At 39.2% G+C, this 21,177-nt stretch overlaps 1 long non-coding RNA gene across 3 annotated transcripts in view; it reads right to left on the reverse strand.

Moving 5' to 3' along the window:
• Window positions 1-9,464: 9,464 nt before the first annotated feature.
• The window catches only part of LOC121659493, an 87,771-nt gene continuing 76,058 nt past the window's right edge, over window positions 9,465-21,177 (reverse strand). For 2 of the 3 annotated variants that reach the window (XR_006014355.1, XR_006014354.1), the window contains exons 2-4: window positions 20,744-20,906; window positions 15,620-15,765; window positions 9,465-14,466 (exon numbers count right to left, since the gene is read on the reverse strand). This is a non-coding gene — a long non-coding RNA (uncharacterized LOC121659493). The remainder of the gene's footprint in view (window positions 14,467-15,619; window positions 15,766-20,743; window positions 20,907-21,177) is intronic. The other variant, XR_006014356.1, reaches the window with a different exon arrangement.

Genomic DNA, 21,177 nt, shown 5'->3' on the forward strand with positions numbered 1-21,177 from the left:
TTCAGTCAGGTAGCATGCTCTGTGGGGCTCTTGAGAACCTGCTCCTTTGGTCAGGATCCCCACCCAAGTGAAAGATGTGGAAAGCTTCCACTGCAACCATAGTATAAATTTGGTTTGAAAGGTGCCCAAGTACAAGACAGAAGTTCACAATTTGATTAGTCCTTGACCCCATGGAACGAGGCTGTTTAGGGAGAGCTACACTGCAGACACAGGGCAGAGTGGGATTATAATGCCTCTAAATGTTTCTAAAGCCATGAGAGTCACTTATGCACCTTCCAGTCTAATGTAAGGTAAAACCCGTGCCAATTCTTAGCCAACAGCTTTACAGCTACATACAGCTATAAACACCAGTCTTCATACAGTTATTTTTTTTACTCCTGTTTTATTCCAGGTTTACTCCTGTTCTTTGGCCACCATATTTGGATGCTACACAAATAATTAGAATAAATGTAAAAACCAATAGTCCACACTATGCAGCAGTAGGTACAAGTGCTAATGGCTGTGCTTATGGAAAAACACTTAGAAGAATCAAGAACTAGCAGTGATGAGCAGCGGCTGCTACCAGTTCTAGCTCATTTAAACAAAAGGAGAATTTCTGAAAGCAAATGCAATAAAATGTAAGTGTCCAGTCTTACTGAAATGATGCACTAATGTCCAATACTGACTCATTAGATAAGTAAAATTCAGATTTACAGTAATGTACAAGAGAACAAGGTAGTCCTTGTTTTACCTATTATGCTGTGTCCTTCCAGCAGACTCAAAAACGCAAACCAATTTGATTCATCACGATGCTCTAGAGATTCACAATATCCATGTTATTTCTGAAAAATGTATAACTTTTCATTAAAGACTTCCAGTGACAGAGGATCCAGTCTTCCCAATCTAGCCAGTGTTCCCATGCTCAGTTAACTTTATAATTAGAAAACATTTCTAGTAACTTTAATCTTTTGTGTGTTAATTTAACTGCCTATCTTCTTTTCCCATTCTTTGTGGATACAGACAAAAGTGTTGTTTCCTTTTGTACCAACAGGAATAGCTTAATGTTCTTAAAATTTCTTTCCTAAACGTCCTTCTCTGTCTTTCTTAGGCCAGATAGCACCCATTCTTCCAATCTCACTTCCTCATGGCTTCTACAACTTTTGATCATAGCATGCATCTTGTGCAATGTATTTCTGGCTTTTTACACCATGAGCAGGATATTCATCTTTCCAAAAGAATCTGACATTGTTGATTCTGACCCAGTATGTGATCCACTGTAATCTTAAGATCTTTATGAAGAACTTGCTTTCTGATATTTACCATCATCTTGAATTTATATAACTGATATTTTCTATACCATCTTGCTCTTTCTCTTAACCTTGCCCTCATTCCTTTTCTATGTTGAGTTATATCCTATGCTTCCAGTCCATGTCTCCAGACTTTTATTTTTACTGTTATCCTCCAACACATTTGGGGTCCTTCCGAGCACACTGTGTCAGATACAAAACTAATGAGCATTTTGACTATTCCACCATCTGTTTAGCTAATGAAAACCTTGAACAGGAGCAGATCTAAGGCAGACCCCCCACAGAACCCTGAGCATAATTAGATTTTTATTAACTTCTCTATGGTGTGGTTATCTAATCAGTTTTGTGCCCACAAAATAAAGTCTATGTTTTTCTTACTTTGGACATGAGAATATCAACAGAGACTGTGCCAAAAACTTTGCTCAAGTAAAGGTGCATATGTTCTTCTGCTCCTCATCTGTTCATGGGACCTATTACCTGGTCATTGAAAGAGTGAATTTATTTTGCTCTGATTTGTTCTTGGTAAATCTGTGTTGGCTTTGGGTTCTCTCCCTGTTGTTTTCTAGGTTCTGAAGACTGTTCCAGATTTATTCTGTGAATTGAAGTTAAACTGTCATCTGTCATCTTTTCCTTTTTTTTTTGGTACTCTTCAGATGAATAGGCACTAACCTTCTTCTACTTAATAAAAGTCACAATAGATGCACTTTAATGGCTCACAGGCAAAGAAATATGCACTTAGCATTAAAACTAGGTATTTGTCACACTAGTATTTAAATTGTGGTTATGTTAAAGCATTTGATTTCCTTTCATTGAGGAGTATTTACAATATCATTATTTCATCTTGGTTACACCTTGAAAATGCTAATAGGAATAAAATATTTAAAGATACTTTGAAAGCTTTGGAGGTCACTCATTTATGGCCATTCTAGAGTAGAAATTTTGATTCTGCTCTTGGATTAGGGTAAGTGTCTCAACGCGTCTCAATGTCTTAGGGACATTGTGCAGAAATGTTTTATGGGTGTAAAGAGTCCAAGATTTTGGGGATGCACAAGGAAAACTTTAAACTGCAGATTTTCAGCTTTATCTTCACAATAGTAACAGAAGATGAGATCCACACAGTCTAAGTTTGGCAACAGAAGAGTTAGTTGCCTGGGCTACAGTAACTATGCAGGCTCTCCTTCTGGGCAATGGAAACAAGCTGACACCTCCTTCCTAAAAGTGGTACAAAGCAGATGAGGTATCTCTTCCACTTTCTCTCATTGGCACTAACATGTGTAGTTAAGATAGATTTTGCCAGCTGCTCTAGGGAGATGTTGAGGAAAGCAGGTGATGGGTCCCACTGCAAAAATTGGTGGTTCTTAGTGGAATTGCTGCTGTTATCTCAAGTGTGTGAATCTTCAAGTTACACTGACATCCCTGCTGGATTAGCCTAGGACTGAGTAAACAGACCAGTAAAATAAGCAATTTTCTTGCTCATCATGGTAGCCTGACATGTCAGAGTTCAGGCATACTGATAAGTGAATCTCTGTTGCTATGTTAGATGCTAGTTCTGTATATAAGTGAAGAATTTGCATTGTGAAGACTGTTTATTGGGATGGGTGAAACACGTCAGTCTTATTCCTTCAGTAGTGAAGAAAATGGTATACACCACAAAAAAGAACTTTTAAAAAGTGTTTACAGACATTTATCATACAGACAGAATTTGTTCAGAGCAGAAGGGACCTCGATATGTCTTTAGACCAATCTCCTGCTCAAAGCAGGTGGGGTCTACAATTAGCTGAAGCCCTGAAGTTTTAAAAGAGAAAGACACAAAGCAAAGGGACAAATTTTTAATATTTCTGGAAATAAATCAATATTTAGAAAATGGGAGCTAGAAAAAAGCTTTCTCTCTGGTCAGATAGTTCTGTACCTGTTCTTTTAGGAATATTCATAAAGATGAGTAAAAACAAATGAAAAATACGCATAATATGCATACAGAAAAATACTTTGGAATTATTTTCAGAGTTGATACACAATTGAATGTATGCTTATTCGAAAAGAACTTTGTTTAATTGGTCTGAATTTTAATGCAACTAATTGTTCCAGAATTTCCTTTACTTCAGGTATAAATAACCTGAAAACAATGCACAACATTTGATTTGGGGTTCCCTGAAATATTTCAGGCAAATGCAAAATAAAAATTAATTATACTTGTTTGATCTTTGTTGCTGTCTTGTTTTTGGGGGGTTTTTTTTCCACCGAGAATATTGCTTTGGCTTGTTCTGGCCTGAATTTTTAATCCCTTTATCTTTGTGGCTCAAGCATGGACCAAAACTGCATTAATTAGTCAATTCCAACTGGTGTCATGAGCCAGTCAGAGAAAGGATCTTGGCCTAGATCAGCATTGAGACGTGTATAAATTAGGGTCCCAACCAAAATGGTGTCAGCTCATCATGATATTTCAGTCTTCCATGAACTCACTGACTGTTTTCATTCCATTATTGGATCCATGATTTTTTAGGTTAGTCAATCAACCAAAATTAGTAATAAAACAACTTTGTTCAGCAGAACCTCCTTTTTTCTTGACAGGTAGTATTGCCTGTTCACAGAGAATCGCAACACTAAGTAAAATGAAAATCAAGCTTTTTGTCCAGAAATCAATGCTTTTTTTGCCAGACTTTTATGTTCTGACACGGAGAGTCACTCATGCATTATATAAGTCCATTGAAACTAGTTTGGTGATGTCTGCATCATCGGTTCACATTTCAGGTCTGTGTTGTACAAGGTACAGTAAGCTGTTTCTAAACAATTCCCTTTCTAAATTGCAGATGTATATATATATATTTGTATGTATGTATTTGTATATATATACTTGACATTTAAGCTGCATTGCTTTGAACTAAATCAGCTGACAGGCCTTCTTAATGCTAACAGCTTTAGCATGGCACTGCTTAACTGATTCATATCCAGTAAAATGGCATCTGTTAGTGGCACAAACATATGCCTTATAAGATCAAACAGCTACTAAGAGAAAAGAACTTCAGTACTACATGAGATTGGACAAATTCTGTTTTCACAGATGTGAATGTAAATTTTACATCACTGAGTGAGAATTATTTGAGCTTTACATTGAGTTGTTACTACTAATGCTACAGGAGATTACGTTGTGATAGCACTGTGTGTAGCCTCTGGAGAAAAACAAAACTGTTAAGGCAATTGTCATTATGAGTAATAGGAAACTGCAACATCTTTCTCTCTTTCATATTATCTACAGAAAATTAGGTAGGAGAAAATCATAATCGTCTTTTGCTTGCAATACAACACAGGAATATAAGTCATGATTACTCTGAGTAAACAGAAATCATATACTAGATTAATCCCATCATTTTCAGTGGATCTGTTTTTTGAGGTTTGTATAACCTGATATGCTAGACAGATTTTGGACCACAAAAGGAAAAGTAGAATTGCCTTTTGTCAAGTCATTTGGGTCTGCAAAATTTTGATACTCTTCTTCCAAGTTTCTAACTGCAATTTTGTCATTTTCAATATCTGAAAAGAATGGAAAGATATAAAATTTTGCTAGGGGAAAAAAAATCTCCTTTTTAAAAAGTATTTTATTGACTTTTCATATTTGGTTCGGAATTAATGGAAAGGGACTCCCCACACTCAAGGTAAGAAATGTGCAACTTCCAAGCGCCTAAGGGAAACACCACGTTCTCTATATTTCAAGTGCTCCTAGCACAGTTCCAACATTGTTTCAACCACTTCATCCAGGGTGATGCCGCAGGTGACTAATTTTATAAATAGCAATAAACTGAGTGACCCTATGATTTACATCAGTTGGGCCATCTTGGCTTGAAATGAAACAGGTTGTGCTGTGCTCTACACAGTTTGAAGGAGGTCTATTGTATCACCCAAGTAACTGATTTCCAGAGCAGCAGAAAAAGATATTGTGTAGAAATCAAATCAGTAGGAAAATGTCTCAGCTGAAATATACTCTGTCTGCAATCAGAAAAAGAGGGCAGAAGTCTTCTAAGGTAAGTGTGAATTATTTAAAAATCTGCAAGCTCTACAGCATTTTCTTATTAGTTATTCAATCATTAATAAAATTCATAAGTCTCTGCCAGCATGCAATCTGAGGCTCTAAATGCATTGAACAGCCAGAAGGCTTCATAATAAAGCACTTCTATCAAAAGCTAGAAGCAGAAGTCCACCTTGAGGTAGGAAATCCATTAATTTGAAATCCTAATTACTTCCCATTTTTATAAAAGGTTACTGTGCATTGTTGATGGAGCAGAGAAAATTACTTGGAAATTAATTTTCCCCACAAGTCCAGGGATGACCCAACATGATTTCAGATGACTACATTTGATTAATGGAAAGGAAAGGATCGGTCACAGGGGCAGGTTTTCCAAGCTGGGGAAGTACATCAGGATGGCATCGCAGGAGGGCCGGACTGTGCTTCACTGAGATGTCTGCCCTTCCCCATCCTGATCTTCTCCATGTGAATGAGAAACCTAAGAAACTTTTAAGGGGGCATTTTTAAAAGCAACATTTATAGTGGGTGAAACTTTCAGAAAAGCAAACACATTAAAGAAAACTTCCTAGAAAAGAAATCAAACCCAATAACAACAAAAAGCAAAAATAGACAGGCTCAGTTCTAACTATTTTTTCTCATTATTGTTTCTTAGTTCTTATTCATCGCCTTGTTATCACAAACCAACATAGAAGTTAGGTTTATTGTGATAGCACAAACAGGTGACTATCAACACAAATGCTGAGATAATGTAAAGTGAGATATCTTGAAGCTGCCTGTCACATCCCAATTATATCTCTAACTTGTGTAAATCCTCCAAATGTCTTATTTTATTAAGGTATTTTAATATTGCTATGTGTATGGAAAATTTATTTTAGCCTTTAAAGCCTATCTAACAAATACCTTTATCTTTTTTAAGGACTGTACTACCTAATGTTCAGTCTTCCGTATTTTGCAGAGGTCTGAAACATTAATCTTTTAATCATAACAACTTCAGCTGATCTTTGGAAGAGTATGAGAAATAAAAAGGAGAAGAATCCCACAGAACTGGTTAAGAGAATCTGTTCATATTCTGGGATAATGCCTGTTGCTCTTTCTGTGACATTCAAGTTCATCTGCAGAAAAGAAGACAATAGTTCATGACTTTAGACCTTCACTGGAGAAGCATTCATAGATATCATTTCATACTGAGTGAATGGGGTATTAGATGACTCTTAAATTCCTCAGGAAATTTCCTTGCATGAAATTAAAGGAGAAGAGGGAAGAAGTGAATAACCAGATATATGCTCTAGAGGCAAAAGCATATCTGCTCTGCCAGCACAACATTTGAATGGACCACCATGCCCTAACATAAAACACAAGCTGCACTTCAGGAAAATTTTAAAAGTACTTAGTGAGGGGAGGGGACGGAGAAATCTTCATGTGCCAGAGAGGGAAAAGTTCATAGACTTACATCAGCTCTACTTTAGTCTACCCATCTCTATTGCAATGTTGCAAACATAGATTTAAAAATATATGCTCCTGCAATTTAATATTTTTGGCTATTCTTCTTAGGAAGGTTTCTTTCATTACAATGTGGGTTTTCTTCTAAATGGGTGCTAGGAAATCTAGGGTATAAAACGACATGACTATGCCAACATGCACAATTAGTCACAGTGTATTTGTCAGATCTAAATATATCTATGTTATTTTAGTTCATTGCTGATTTTTCCTAAAAGTTTCAGATTATCACATCAATTGTGCAGACAGGCTAGAGTATGAGACTAGGTGACACAAATTTCTGAAATATTGATAAATACAGATGCAGCAGAGAGGGATTAAAGCCAAATCCAAGCAGATGTTTTAGAAATGAATGTTGATTGCTGAGGAATGGCACACTAGATGGAGTTCTATTGAGTCTGCAAGGGCACTGCAGACAATTCCTGACACACATAAAGCAGAAGAAACAGCTCCAACACTAGATGGTCTTTTTACTTTTCATTTAGTTCCTGAAAACATGTCGGTGGGCAAACGAACTGAAACTGTGTCACAGCGTCTTCTTCTCCAACACAGATATGTTAAAGCTCCCTAAGGGCCAAAAATGAATATAACTTCTGCAACAGCTTGCAGGTCTGACAAAAAAGCAAAAGACATGTTGTTCTCATGATGGCTCCAGCTGATGGTATACAAAAATGTCGTAAAGACTGTGTTTTACTGAAATTTCTGAATGTGATAAAGGAGAACAATATTTAATTTTCACTGGGTTTTGATGTATTGCTTTCATTCTGATCATTATATTCTTTTTAGCAAAAGCAAAAGCAAAAAATGCACTGCAGTCCAGGGCTGGTGGATGCATGACCCGAAGAAGGACCAGGGCTGTAACAGCATTGTAAACCAGGAGTATAGTTGCACTTTCAAAGAGATGGAGAGGGTGGCATGGGTCCTTGGTCTCGTTCCTCTTGTTACAGCCTATAAGCAGCTCACTCCAACATAAGCTTGTCCAACCCCTGCACAGAGCAGCAATGTCATCTTGGTGGCACCATGGAGAAGAAAAGGACAATCTTCATGGTCACTTAAAAGATCATCACTGAATACAATTTCAATGAATAAAATTTCTACACCACCTCGCATGCCCCAGCTGGACTGGCTAGCCCCGGGTGCAGTGCTCCAGGACACTCTGCAGAGTCCATATGAGACTTTGATACCACCAGGTTCCTGAGGTAAAATGCCTACGAAATTTGCTCTCATAAGCAAGACAAACTGTGGATACCTGTAAATGATGATCAGAATGAGATTTCAGATGTAGCTCATTGCAGACCAACATGTCCATATATAGCAAAAAGCAAATCACAATCTTTTGCAGTTACAGCGCACAGAGGTATAAATACATATTGGTATGTATACGCAGTATGCATTGCATATAAATGCAATTCATATACATACAAAAAAAGCTCATTCTATCTAGATATTCATATATGAATGTCCTTTTCAAAGGAAACTGGAGGACCAAATTGTATCTAAATTGCGTGGACCTTCAATGCAGGAAACAGGCACCTTACCAGCCCAGGAGAACCTGCAATATCCAATTAGGAGAGGGGAAGCACTAGTCCCATATAGAATTGTTGTAACTCATTTCCCTCCCTGCAGGCAGCCAAGTCTGGTGCCGTGGTTTCATCCTGCTGCTGTCATTTCTCCTCTGCCCCTTTTGAGGCATTAGATGGAGAACAATTCCTGTTCCACATTAAGTGGAGAGACTGCAATTCTTCCCATCCTTCACACAAGAGTCCACAAAATGATAAAGGCATATAGGACCCTATATTCTTGTCTAGGTACTAGAAAGGCTCAATCCACAAAGCAATTTCATTTTGCCTATCTACAGTGCTTACATATAAAAAAAAAGTTTCTAAAGTGCATATCAGAATATAGTTTTACAATGAATTTATGTTAGAACAAGATCAAGATAAGACATTTGCATTTGCACATAGTTTGCACACCTCTTAATTTTCAAGAAAAAAATCATTCTAGGATCACTGAAGCTTTTTGGGGTCATGGCAGAGCAAGAAACTGAACCCAGACTTTCTGCACCAGATGAGGAATATAATCAGTGGCCCTTCTCCCTCCATTGCCTGTTTTTAGAAGAGCACAACTAGCTTTCCAAGCCTGTCCTGGTATGGTTAAAAATCAGCACCTGGGCACACAAGGCAATTTGAGCCTCCATCTAGTTTTCCCTGCTTCTGACATGATTTTGTTTCTCTTTTTTCAATAAATGGACAGAACATGAACACGAGTTAGTTCTCTAGGTTTCCAAATATAGAGCACATGGCTTTGGATACCCTCAAGGTGTCAGCACAGATATGGAACAAAGTCCTTCAGCAGTCCATCAATTTGTTGTAGAAATTGATTTTTATTCTCTGTTCTTAATGCAAAGCTTTGACAGCAAAGCACCAACAGTGTCATTCCCCAAAGTATAACTACCAAAAGGAGGAAAATTTATTGAGGTTTTCTCAGGATGTCTCTAATTATTCAAGTTAATACCTCACATATGGAAAACTTCCAGCAAAAAAATGGGGAAATTTGCCTTCCACGCAATGACACAAAAGTGATGCTTGGGATTCAACACTGGCATAATTGAACTGCCAAATGTTATTTAATATAATAAAATGAAGCTCTAGAAACCAGAAGTGTGAATTTCAATTATTTTAATTAATTTTTTAAAACTCAACACATATTAACAGCCTTTTGCCATAGAATGAAAGTGTGCACATTTATATCAACTGAGGATCCAATTTACATGAAACTTGGAATCACAATGGGCACTTTTGGGGGCCTTATGTAATTTTTATGAGGACATGTACTACCTCATATAGACAAATCATAGTGCTGTAGGAGAGTTTCAGTTGTAAAAATCCACCTGCCTGAAGCAAACAGTCCACAGTTACTGACATTCTTCCTTTGGTAACTACTGAGTGTGCATCCATATCACAAACAGTTTAGTCTTCTACAAAAGCAACAGCCTTCCTTAGTGGGAAAATCAGAGAGCTGAGAACAAGAAAATCAAGAGATCAAGATCAAGTTTTGTGCAGTACAGATATGTCTAAAAGTTTGCAGACCTTAACAATTTTCCTAAAAAAACTTCAGACTCACATTTACTGTGTTTTAAATATGTCTCTAAAGTGTAAAAAGATTAGAAAGTTCTGATGACCTAATTAAGTGTAATTCAGTTAATTTTATATGCTCAAGGCAGGACTCTCATTAAAAATATTTAAATGCCTCTGCTGTTCAAAGCTTGTTATAAAAAATTTCCAAAACTGCCAACATTTTAGTATTTTTTCTAATAAACAGGAAATCACAGCAATAACTGTCTACTTACACTAGGGAAAGTGATGAGGCTGAGGCTCTTTTCAATTCAGATTACTTATATTGATATTCACTCCTGTTTATCTTCCAAAGTGAATTAAGAGAAGATATCCAAGGCCCTGCAATCTATGATATGACATGGGGAAAGTCCCACACAAACATGAGTTCTTGGCACAGCATTAGCCACACAAAAGGTGTTAAGGAAAAGCTCTACTTGAAAAGATTGGTGCTGTCATGCAATTTACTTCTCTGGTGGTGTGAACAGATCCTGACAATCTACATAGAATAAAACCACTATCCTTTCTGGGATCCTTTTTGCAATACACATTACCCTTGTTCTTGGAATCACTGATGCTCACTGCCTGTGTTGAGTCAAGCTTCTACACAGACAAAGACTCTTAAAAACAAATTCTGCATCATCCATAAGAAAAATACAGTTTCTGTTTCATCAGTCATGGTGACACAGCTCCACCCTTATTTTAGCCTAGACCTTGAAATTTGCAGGGTTCAAGCCACAGAAGTGGGGGGTCAAGGAAGCATGCTGAGGAGAGTGAATGGGCTGAGAGAGCAAAGGAAAGTGACGTTTCAGGAGAAGAAATAATTTTGCAGTAGTAGAGGTAATGTTCCTTTCTCTTTTGGAAAGTTTATTGCTGTTGTCTTTTAGGGGGCTTAAAATCTGGACAGCCTCTTTTTGCCATTAGCAGTTCACAAAGTGCAGGAATGTTGTTTCATTCATTGAAATGCAGTAGGAGAGAGTGCAAATTGTCTACCTTGTTAAGGACTTAACAAGTTTTCCATGGTTTAACAGGAATTGTTTTTCAGAGGGAGAAGAAGGGGAGTTGTTTGCCTTCAGCTTGAAATACAGTACTGTGCTTTACAGGTGAAAGGTCTGAAAAGTTTGTTCATGGAGTGTAAAACATAAAACCTGCTCCCCCAAGAAACCTTCTCTGGTGGACTTTAACATCTGGGATCCTTACACTGCACACGTATATGGAGCACACTGCCTGCTGACTCAGAAGATGAGGCCAGCCACCTTTTGGGATCTGCTTTCCAAGAAACCAGTCTCTCCTGGTACATCAGACTGGCAGGCGAGATAAGCCAAGAGAGATCCAACAAGTCATCACAAGTACTCCTTTCTGAAACTTGCTTTCTGCTTTTACCAGGCAGAATCACAGTATCTTGAACTCCAGGATCAAGGTGCATGCCTCATCCAGTTCTTCTCACTGGAGAGAATACCTACCATGACCATGCTTTTCTCCAGAGGGATGGGTTAGGAGCCATTTTTAAACATGGCTTTTCTCAAACTGTTCTTTTATAGCTTTAAATCACCCATGCCCAAGAATCATATGAAACAGGCATTAAAAAAGAAAACAAAAGGTAGTTTTGTGCAAATCAGGGGAGTAAGTGTAATAACCTTTGAGCACTTCATGTTGGTCAAGTGCACTGAAGAATAAAATGTTTAATGGAAAGCATTCTGGTCTATACTTGTGTGTGTCCTATCTTTAATGGTAACATCTGCCTCAACAATTCACAGAAAATATCCAAACTTTTGTTTAAGGGACACTGTCTGGTCTGTAGGTCAGCCTCTCCAGTGATTCTTTTTCTATGACTTTTCAGGAGATGGCTAAGAGGTTTTATCCTTTCACTTTACACCTAAGAGCATCATGTTCTACAGGTTCATATTCTGAAAGATGCAGTGATTCACACATAAGTGGAAAAAAATGAGAATAAAGTAATTGCTCTGTGGGATTCAAATATAAAAGCAAGAGCAAAAGCTGGGTTTTCTTTGTTTTAGCAACAAACTGACTACCATAATAAAAAAGAAAAGAAATAATGTTTTAGCAACAAACTGACTACCACAATAAAAAAGAATAGAAATAATATCGGGATGTCAGGAGGATAAAGAGACTTCTATGGGACTTCAGGAAAATTAATTGTATCAATTTAGCAGTGCTGAATACCTAATAATGGTGAGCAGCTGAGAGTGACTCAGCATTGCATCAAATATGCCTATTCTCTCAGGAAGTGTTTCAATTCAACATGAGAAGCAGACTGTAACTTTTTTGTGATTGACAATGACTAAGACGCATGTAAGATGCTAGAGGATTGAGTCATTCTCCTTGCATTTCTCAAAGTGATAGCAGAAGAAATAATTCAAGGAAATAGATTAGCCAGATTCTCAAATTGAAGCCAATATTTTTTAAGACTTGAAGTAGTTTTCTAAATTCCTACTTCGCTTTTGCTGCCCTTTTTATTTCCAGAAGGCCATTAGTTGTTGCTGGCATCCCTTCTCCAGAGCATGTTCCACAGACCTGCAAGCTGTTGCTGGTTCTGGTGCCATCAGAAAAGCTTTGCCTGGTTCTGTGTTTCTGTGCACAAGGTGCCACAATTCCAGGAACACTGCTGATTCCCCAGAGTTTGTGTCTGTCCTGATAGGTAATGTCACTTCTGCAAAAATGGGCCTTGATTTTTTGACAACTTTTAAGCATCTGCTGTAGCCAGCTGCTGCAGCCTCCTGATTACCAGAAATTGCTCTTGTATATGATTGAAAAATCTCAACAGAAGAAATAAAAAGCAACAGTGTTCTGGCTAGAAAAAAAATTGGGCGAAATCATCCTAGGAGACAGGAACAACTTCTGTTTACTCTGTGAGCTTAGGCTGCTCACTGAGATGATCCTCCTGAGATGTCTTGGGGGACAATTCCACTCTGAGAAGCACAGCAACGTATTTTTTTTTAATTCATAATTAATTAATGAAATATTCAAAAGTGCATGGCTGTGGTTCTGCAACAATTTTCAAATGCCATTTCATTCATATTTCTGCAAAGATCACAATGAGATGCAGGACACACCACTCACCACTGTTTAATCTGAATCAATGGAGCTCTTGTTTGTAAAGAATGTGAAGTCTATCTTAACATCAAACATGTTGATAGGAGTTCAAAAGCTGAATTCTCATGTAAAAATTAGGAGACAATATTTGAATACACTACACCATTTATTCTATTTTCCAAAAAAAGCATCATGCAGTCACCAAAGTTTAAGTGAAGAAATACATAATCACTTACATAAATACACTTTTACTGGATCCAGTCTTGTAGCCCCATGAACTATATTTGCACTATATTGTAAACGAAAGACAAACTCCAGTAAGGATACTCTAAGTCTCATAAACTTTTGAATTTGAAGGAAGAATTTGATTTAAAGTGACAACACAAGTACTAACACCAGAACATTCAGTCAGAGTTTAACTTAGATGACAGTAAGTGAACATAAAACCACACAGAACTTTAAAATATTAATACTTATTCATGCTGCCTGCATTGAACATTATAACTCCTACCAATCCAGACAGCTTTAATAAGCCTTTATCATTCCTTTAACCCCTAGGAATCCACGCATTCATGTGTTTATGTGGTGTTCCTAAGTAGCGTGCATGCTCATGTCTTAACTTCAGCCTCAGAGTCACTGCTCAAATGCACATCTGTGGTGTCAGTGGTCACAGGTCTCTTGTTTCCAGTCACATCTCCCCACTGGGCAGATACAGACTGCACTAAGTCGAGGCTCTGGTGGCAAAGTAGCGATTCCTTCTCTGCCGCAAATTGCTCCATTACAAGCAACGCAACAAAACTTAATAGGACATGTAGAACTTAACTGAATATCTGTAGATCTCTTTCCCAGTGATTCTCAGTGTCCCTTCAACCACTGAGGTTTTTTTTTACTGACCTTTCTCACTGCTAGTTAATAGTTCTCAACATGCTGCAAAAAGTAGGCTCTGTTTTTCTGAATCTAAGCTTTGGATTCATAACAACAATTCTAGATGCATAAAAGAATGATAAAAGGAGTATTCTAGGAATTTTTTTCCCTCTGCTTTTCTCTGGCTGCTTAGTCACAGCTGTTCTGTGTCCTGGATGTTCATGAGACTATTGTCTTTTCAGCGTCAATACACAGTCCGTCTGTCAGAGGTTCCCTGACTGTGTTTCCTCCACTCTTCCATCTTTTGAAATCCAAGGACTTCCAGAGCACCTGGCTACAGAAATCTGATTAGAGGAAAACATAGGTTCCTGTAGACCTAAAATAACCCAGTGAAGAAAGAAAGAAGCATGACTGAAAGCCAACAAGGACTAGGTAATGCATATTTAACCGTCAGGGACTTTTACGTTGTGTGACTGCTCTATCTCATCTTGGAGAGGTTGTCACATGCAGTCAGCACCAGCTGGTGTCCTGTTGGTGTTTCTGAGACCAGTCTTTTGAAGATATTCCCAGTGAACTCTGAGGCAGAGACATTTTCCCTCATGTGGTTGCATTCTCCTTTGTCACATTTTCACTTCTGTAGAGGTAAAACACGGAAAAATTGATATTTCATATTTCACACCTGCAGCCATGCTGAACTGAAAATTTCTCCTGAAACACAAGGAGGTGTAACAATAAAGATGCTCCACTACTGCTGCCCATAAGCTCATTGGCAAACAATTCTGACCCTCTCCTAAAACCAGTGTTACTCAGGTCACTGATAGTAATTTCTGAGCCGCACTGGTTGTATGAGTCACAACTCTGTCAGCAGAGTTACTCTCATAACTGGTAGTGGTGCCTGCTCCTGGTGCTATGACAAGCTACACAACACAGCTGATTTTCACATCTCTAACACACATCTCTTGTTTTTCGTTCAATGCAAGCCCACTTTTTTATTCCACAGGAGTAGCTCCAAGATAATGAGCATAGCAAGGCACTACTGTGTACATATACATTTGTTTATAGCATGTAAGCACAGGCAATAGGCTCTGCAGCCAGGCCTCCAGTTCTTTTATCACATTCTTGGTTTCATCCAAATTTACCATCTTCAAAAGCCTTGATCTTTCCTGATCAACATCTTTGGCTTTTCAGAGTACTGCAAGCAGATCAGATGAATTCATCCTTTGAATCACTCCAGAGAAGTAGTGTGCACAGACCAAAAGTTCAGTGCCAGTTAGATTTTCCATGTTATTTATGGTGATTGGAGATTATTGAGGGACCACTAATTTTTTGCACTGTTTGCCCTGCAGCACTGTTGTTTGCTATACAGTAAATTTATTCCAGGTCCTGAAGTGGACTGCATTGTGATTCTCTAGACCTCAGTGTCTTTATATGTCAAGGAGGGGTCCCTCTGGAGCTCTTCATATCATTCCAATAGATCTGAAAGGTGTCTCCATCACATCTAAAACTTCTCATTTCCTTTCCAGTGGGTCTGCAAATGGTCTGATGTTTCTAAGGACCATTTTGTCATGTTTGATCATGAACTGTGCAATAGTAGCATGAAGCTGTCAGTCACTTCTTTGATAAATCTTTCTTGGTGTGTTCTATGTCACATATACTGTACAGTAATACCTGATACCTTTGAAAGAACACCAAATTTCTATTTATTTCTCCTTTTAAACATACATAAAAGGCAATCTTACCTAGTCTGACTTTTGAAGGTTTTGAATCTCATGTGTTAAATTACTTACAAATTCATTCCTGTTTTCCTGAGGAAGTTAACTCTCCCAAACTTGTTGTTTCTAGATTCAGCACGGCAAAGTTTGAGATGTATTTTGGTCCTATCCATAAAGAGTCTTATCGAATGCCATCTTGATGCACACATATGTAGAGAGATCTATGTATGGAAAACATTCACCATTCACAGTAATTCTGCTTCTTACTAATGTTTTGCAACAAAATGTACAGGTTTGTTATGATCCCAATATTAAAGGCACTCAGACTCTGGAAGGTATTATTTAAAATGCTACTTATTAGAGCTAACATTCCCAGGAAAAAAATAGCACAGACAATCATAGGATCATTTAGGTTGGAAAATACCTCTAAGATCATCAAGTCTAAATATTACCCAAGCACTGCCAAGTCCATCACTAAACCATAACCTTAAGCATCACATCTATACGTCTTTCAAATGCATTGACAGATGGTGACTCACCCACTTTCCTGGACAACCTGTTTGTGGCAGTGCAGGTGGCTCCAACCATTGTTTCTCCTGAGAAAAACCCAGGCAACCAGCTGTGGTGGTTAGCAACCCAAGTTTAGCATGTAACTTCAGTCATGGTGAGAACCCATGATTCCCTTGTTTTGTCTTTTGCATGTTTTCCCCTGATTGGTTAGTATTTTGTCTCTCTGTTTTATGTATGAATTATGTATATTCATTTTCCTTCTTTAATATGTATTAGCTCTAGAAAGTTCCTTGTTCCTCGACGCCCCATTGGATCCTTCCCTGAGTCCCTCCTATGTGTTGTTCCCATTGGTTCCCTTCCCGTCAATCCCACCTGCTTGTGTCTATACCATTGGCTGGATCCCTTTCCCCAGCTACTCCATACCCAGTATAAGATCCCTGGACCCTCCCACCAATTGGCCTCTTCGTCCTGTCTTTTCAGAGGAGTAAACCTGTGTGGAACACACACGGAGAGTCCCCTCTCTTTACTTCTTTCCCTTGGCCTGCGTGCCTGCATAACAGCGACAGGAAGATACAGCCCCTTTTGGGGTGAGGACCTCTAACCCTTTTTCATTGTGTGCTGGGCACTGAGTGCCGCCTTCCAGAGGGGTTTCAGCATTGACCTCTGGGCTTCTTTGTGTCGGCACACGAGGGGTAAAACCCCCTTCTGTCAGCTCCCAGGGGCTGACAACCCCTCCACCTGTTCCAGTGTTTGACAACCCTTTAGGTGAAGAAATTTTCCCTAGTACCCAATCTAAACTTCCCCTGCACAACTTGAAGCCATTTCCTCTCATCTTGTCACTTGTTACCTGGAAGAAGAGACCAACCCCACCTGTCTACAACCTTCCGTCAGGTCATTGTAGAGAGTGGTAAGATTTCCCCATGGCTTCCTTTTTCCCAGGCTAAACCCCAGCTTCCTCAGCCATTCCACATCAGACTTGTGTTCCAGACCCTTCACTAGTTCTGTTGTCCTTCTCTGGACACATTTCAGCACCTCAATGTTTTTCTTTAAACACTGCATGTTTAAAGAAAACAGATGATCCTGCAATTTCCCCACAATGACTATCTCACCGTGCCCATCCCAGGTCAGGGGACACTGTTGGTCACAGACTAATAGGGGCAATTGCACTATGTGTGTCTGATGGATAAACTGCTATGGTAATTGCCTATCTACATACTGTATACACAGTATCACCTGCCCAGAACTGGGCAGAGTGCTCAAGGTGTGGCCTCACCAGTGTCAAGTACAGGGTTACAATCCCTTCCTTGGCCCTGCTGGCCACACTATTCTTCGTACCAGCCAGGATGCCATTGGTCTTCTTGGCCATCTGGGCACACTGCTGGCTCACGTTCAGCTGGCTGTCAACCAGCATCTCCAGCTTCTTTTTCCTCTGGACAGCTTCCCAGCCACTCTTCCCCCAGCCTGTAGCACTGCATGGGGTTGTTGTGACCCAAGGAAAGGACCCAGCACTTTGCTCTCTTGAACTTCGCACAATTATCCTTGGCCCATTGATCCAGTCTGACCAGGTCCCTCTGCAGAGCCTTGCATGAGACTAACAGTCCTGCCAACTTGGTGCCATCTGCAAACTTACTGAAGGTGTCCTTGATCCCCATATCCATATTACCAATAAAAGATATTGTACAGGACTGGCCCTGATACTTTGGGAGCCTTTGGGAACACCATTAGTGACTGGTCACCAATTGTATTTAATTCCATTTACCACTACTCTCAGGGCTGAGACATCCAGCCAGTTTTTCATCCAGGGAAGACCACACCTATCCATGTCATAAGCAGCTAATTTCTGCTTGAGGATGATGTGGGAGACAGTGTCAAAGACTACTAAAATCTAGGTAGACAACATCCACAGTCTTCCCCTCATCCACTAAATGGGTCACCTTGTCATAGAAGGAGGTCAGGTAGGTCAAGCAGCACTGCTTTCATATACCCATGCTGGCTAGGAGGTTCAGAGTCTTACATCCCTTTAGATGGAAACACCCTGATAAAGAGCAATCTAAAAAGACTGTTAGGTGGTCCTCCTTCCTTTTTCATATGTGTTCATTTGCAAATGTTTGGAGTATCCACAGGTCCTAATTTGCATTGTTTGATCTCTTTTGGAGGGGGGGGAGGAAGTGATTTCATATCCTCAGACTGCAGTATTGGCTAACCAAAAAAAAAATCAAATAACTTATTAAGACTTTGGGAATAACTTCCTAAGTCACAAAGAGCTTTCTTCTCCCTCATCAAAGACAATAATGTAATGTAGGACTTAAAAATTAGATAAGTATATAATCTGTAATATCACGTTTCACAATGATGTCTCTTTTTCATAGGCTCCAAATCAATTACAATGCATAATTAAGTTGCCAGAGAAATGGAAAAGTTATCTGCAGGTGGTGATTAGAAGCTCAAGCAAAGATGTTCTCACAGTCCTGATTCCAAATATGAGGCTGCAAATGTCAGCTGTAGGGTTTGTCTAACCTTTGGACTAGAGTGAATTGATAGAGATTAGTCAGATAATAAGAACAGAATGTACATGGTTTGTGTGGCCACACCAAGCTGATGATAGGGAATAAAAACATATTTTAGGAAAAGATAGTGTCATTTCAGCAATGACGCAGTACTCCTATGCAGTGAAAAACCCATTCATACAAGTGAGAAAATGTTCAGAAGGGGTTTAGTCTGAGCCATTAAAACCATAAGCAAACTTGAGCCAGTAGCAGAAGGAATGCCCTGGGCAGTGCAGAAGTTAAAGCATTCACATTTCAAAACAGTGAATGCAACATTTGCTTAAGAACAAGGACACAAACAGGAAATGGCACACACCGAGTACTTGCAAAAAAGTACTGAAATGTCTCAGCCTCATCTGTACTTACTGAAGATTGTCTAGCATCATGGATTGTTATCTGCCCCCTTTTCAGTTAAAAAAAAAAAAAAAGAGTAAATACAAATTTGCAATTACTTTCCACACCAGAGAGAGACAGCAGTTAAACAAAAGCCCTGTTCCCTGAGTCAGTGAGGATGATGCTGATAACCTAGAGAAAATACACGACTACGTGACATCCATGCAGTCCTTGGAGATACACTGCAAGGAACTCAGTCAATGAGTGCAAGAAACATTCACCATAAGCTGACAGAAAATATTCACAGAAACAAAATAGGGCCATGGGCCTTCCCAGAAGGCAAAGCAACTGCCAAAAGATGGTGAGAAAAATGAGAAGCAACTAAAACATAGTAATGCCTTTTTGATCAGAGATATGCATAACTCACCCTTTTGTCCTCCCTCACTATCTTTCTCAGAATTCCTAGATACAGCACACCAAACTTTCCTTCTTCGCCCACATTCCTTGTTTTTTCTCATACTCACCTCACTTCTTTCACTTTCTGTGGCAGAGATTTTTTTTTCCTACACTCTGTTACTGTACAGAAGTGAAGTCCTGATGTACATAGGTTGGATCCTGTTTTGACAGAAGAGTTGCTGATGCCTCTCCTTGGGTATGCCCTGACAGAAGGCAGGTGGATTTAGCCTTACTCAAATCCTTTTTTCAGCAGCCCATGATAAGACCTGAATAATTTTGGGGAGGGAAAAATAACCCCAAGAACCATTCCTTTTCAAATTTTACCAAAAAAATTCCATGTGGATAGAAATCAATTCTGGACCAGAAAAAATTCAGAAAATTTCTGACTGTTATTAGACATTAAAACCAGGATATTAGAATATAAACATGATATAACCTCAGACCTGTGACCATAATAAGCTATTCTGGCTCCCAGAACAACAAGGCATCAACCTTTTACATCTATAACTGTATGTACAAATATATATTAATTTCTGTCTCTAATCCTTCTCTGTCCAGAGTCTTGATTGCTCATCAGAAATCTATCATTCACTGTTTATACAGTATGTGGAGAGGCAATTACCATAGCAGTTTATCCATCAGACACACAAAGTGCAATTGCCCCTATTAGTCTGTGACCAACAGTGTCCCCTGATCTGGGGTCGGCACGGTGAGAGAGTCATTGGGGGGAAGTTGCAGGATCACCTGACAGAACCCCTCTTCCCCTGCATCCTGACAGCAGCCTCCTTTTCCATCCCTCATCCCCCTCCTTCCAGCAGGCCTGGGAATAAGGAATATCTTCCTGTGGTATGAAGACAGGTGGCATGGCAAAGCCAACTGCAGGGAAGAAGAGGGAGACTAGCAGTGTGTATTCATGTGTGTGCATCTGCACTCTGCATGGGGTTACAGCCTGCAGACAGCAGACCATGGAGATCAGAGGGCACCACCAGATTTATCTTGCCTTTTTGCCATTTTCTGCTATCCTTTTGTCTCTTATCCCTGCAAACCATAAATTCCTCAGCCAAAACGGAACTGCAGACACCCCTGTGGTGAAGCATGGATGCTGGATAACAGCATGCAGCAATTACTGAAATGCATTGAAAAGGGATATGGAGAAGGACACAATGGTCTCTGAGGGTCTCTGCAACAGGCCTGATTCTGGTAAACTGAGAGTACTTTCTTGTGCCTGTATTTTTTTCAGTTTTCAAACAATGCATTAGATTTGTATTCATTTTTTGGATTGGTGAGGGGAGAGGTCTCAAAAGAATTTTTCCAACTCATTTTCTGTCTTCTGTCTTCTCTGAAAAAAGGATACTTCCACAAGGTTCCACCTTCCACCTTCTTTTTCTTCCATTACAGAATGAATTGGTGATAGCATTCAATTCAGTAAAAACGCATTTAAGAGGCCTGCCGAAGAGCATGATCAGCATTTGTGTGTTTTGGCTCACAGGATAGTTTTGCCCCGTTTCACTCATATTCTGAGAAAAAAACAGGGAGTTAAATTTGTTATGCAATTCCTTTCTTCTCCTACAAGTAATTCTTAAAGACTTCAATCACAAGCAGTTATGTATCATTTCCCTCTGAATAACTTGTTTTGTTTATCCCTGATAAACTGATTTTTTATCACTGCACCAGCTGATTGTGCTTTTTATTAAAATAAAACACAGCAAAGACTTGTCAGCCCAGCCAAAGCCTGGCACACTGTGTGGTGTCAGGCAGGAGAGCTGAAGGAGCCCAGTTAATGGGCAG

Source organism: Corvus kubaryi, unplaced genomic scaffold (genome assembly GCF_017639235.1).
Source record: "Corvus kubaryi isolate FWS band 111438036 unplaced genomic scaffold, C.kubaryi_AGA036_p1.0 137, whole genome shotgun sequence".
NCBI classification, from domain to species: Eukaryota; Metazoa; Chordata; class Aves; order Passeriformes; family Corvidae; genus Corvus; species Corvus kubaryi.